Raw genomic sequence first — 2836 nt, 5'->3', positions numbered from 1 at the left:
ATTGCCTTTAGGAATAGAAGGGGGAGGAGAGGGAGCTGCTATTTGCCTGGCCTGAGTGGAGGTGGGGCTGTGAGGTGGGAGGTACTCCAATCCACCCTCACCTGCTCCAACTTGCACTGGGCAAACCCCAGCCTGCAGCTCACTCCCCCTCCCTGAAAACAGCACTGAGGATTGAGGATAGGACTGGGCTGCACCAGCTCAGCCCTGATCATGGGACGGATTAACCCTAGCATACAGAAGTTCCATAAGGCACACCTAAGTGGAGCGCCTCCATCTAATCCCTCATTAGATGAGGGTTAATTTGTCATCCAATTGGCCACTTTTAATGGGCTCTGCAGCTGTACATGTGTCAAGGCTTGGAGGTAGACAGCTTTCAGGGGGCTGATTGCTCAAAAAATGTAACTTCTGTTTGTGCTTGGAGTATCAATGGAGGTTAAGGTATTAATTGAATATGTTCAGTGTTATAAAATGTTCTTTTAAAAGCATGCTCTCCTTATGTAGATGCCATATAGTTTTGATCAGATTAAGGCAATCTTACACTGTAGACACACCTCAAAAATACTTCCTCTAGTTCTATCTGATAGTTTCCCTAAGTGGGAGAAGGTTAAGGTGTCCACTTTGCTTCCCAAGAAGGCTTGCACACTGGCTCTATTTCCTCCTCTTTAAGTATGGAACCAATGTCCATTTCCTTCCTAAAGAGGCCAGGGTGGTGCAGCAGTATGCTTGTTATCTCCCAAGTATACTCTTTGCACCCCTCCCTGGGTAGAGTGCATTTGTGTAAATGGACTTGGCTCCCTGAACATTTCACTATCTGCAGCATAGGACTGAGTTCTCATTGCATAGTTAACTCAAGACTTTGCACGGTTGTTGCCCTCGACTCCTATACCATCCATGATGAAAAATCTTTCACTCAAGTACAGTATTGCTTTAAACACCAGCAAGCTGGCCCAATGGGGGATGAGGTCAAGCCCACTTGTGCTGGCAACCCACCCCCTGAGGACACAAGGTACATCATTCTTGTGCTGAAAGTCTTCTATTGCCTTCATACAAGTCTACTCACATATTCAAAGGGATAAAAAGTTTTCAAAATATCAGTGAGCAGATTAGTTTACTGTAGCACTGAGAATTTTGGGATATACCCAAAGAAGTGTTACCATCACATATGGGTAAGTGTCACAATGCTTGCCTGTGGACTAGGCTACTTTCTCTGTTTAAATTTGGGTGCTCACCACTCAAGTTAAAACTGCAGTGAATATACACCCATGTAGACTCCTGCTGGGGTACACACACACACACACACACACTCCTGAGGTGGCAGATAAACAGCATCTGATGAAGTAAGCTTCAGCTCATGAAAGCTTGTGCTCTACATATATATCTTAGGCCATTGGCAGACATGAAAAAGGCGGCACAATGGAATCTGATGTGTGATCCCAACAACCACACCTCCTGCCATGTCACATGTGCAGCACAAAAAGTGTAATTGCGGGGTCAACCATCATGTCATATTGCCAGAGCAAGCAGAGCCCAGGGATAATCTTGGGCTCCCCCTGCACTGGCAATCTCTGCTCCTGTAGCTGGGAGGTATTGCGTATCCCCAGAGCTAGGAACTCCAAAGACTGAGGGGGCTTCCAGCAGCTGGAAGCTCCATTCCCCGATTGGCTCACCCTGATTCCCCCTGCCCCCACATCAGCTGACACATTCTTCCAGTCTCCAGAGTTCACTAGAGGCTGGGAGCACTGGCCACACGTTCAATTAAAGATGTGATAGAAACCAACACCAATATTATTAGATGTATTTTGTGTGATAACTTTGTTGCTTATTCCTGCTTTTATCACACAATTAATTGAATGAACTTGTGGCCAGGTCACTACTTAAGATGCAATTATATAAGAATGCTGTCCACTTTGCCAGTGTACCTTTCTGTGTGGCCAAGCTATCCTAGACAGCACGTCTGGATGATTTCCCCAAGTGTACAAGTCTTCACATTCTGATGTAAATATGTGAGTTATAATACCTATGAATCAATCTGGAGCTTCATTCTTCAGGACTTGGTGTGAGATCAGAGCTATCATTTTGGTTGACAGGCCAGATCTGGACCACTTCACTTCTGAGCTTGATTAACCCCATCTCTGGCAGTGGAGCCAGCAATACCATCATTAACCCTCACATTCTGACTGTGCCCCACCACTTTCTCAGTCACCAAAAGGCATCCCCATCCAAAATCTTGACCTGGAAATTTGGTGGTAACACCATGGGGTTAATGATGTTGCCACTTGCCAGTGCCAGTGGTATAACAAGCACAGTTGATGTCTAGAGAAAACCCTGAAGGAGAGACGAGGAGGTGTGTGCAAGGATTCTAAGAGCAAGAAGGATGCGGGTTTCGAGAGTGGGGTAGGGGAACACATGGTTCTGGGAGCGGGGACAGGCAGAATACACAGATCTGAGAGTTGAGGGGGAGGTATACAGCTGTAATGGTGGGGGGTGGGGTGGAGCACATGGGTTCTGAGAGTTCCACAGATGTACAGTTGCAAGAGTTTGCAGGGTTCAAACAGTGGCTGGGTTCTGAGACTGGGGGAGGGGGATGTGGTTCTGAGATGGGGGACAGCAGTCTTACTCATTCTGGGAACTCCTAAACAGTCCCTAACTGAGTTTCATAGTTTCTAGGGTCCGAAGAGACCTGAGCAGATGATCTAGCCTGACCCCCTGCCATGGCAGGAAAGAATACCGGGGTTAACTGACCCCAGCAAGATGTTCATCTAACCTCCTTTTAAACACCCCCAGGGTAGGAGCCTGCACCACTTCTCTTGGAAGCTGGTTTCAGACCCTAGCCGCC

The sequence above is a fragment of the Crocodylus porosus genome, unplaced genomic scaffold, assembly GCF_001723895.1.
Source record: "Crocodylus porosus isolate Cpor-Errol unplaced genomic scaffold, CroPor_comp1, whole genome shotgun sequence".
NCBI lineage: Eukaryota > Metazoa > Chordata > Crocodylia > Crocodylidae > Crocodylus > Crocodylus porosus.
The sequence above is the reverse complement of the archived record's forward strand: the minus strand, read 5'-3'. Positions refer to the sequence as shown.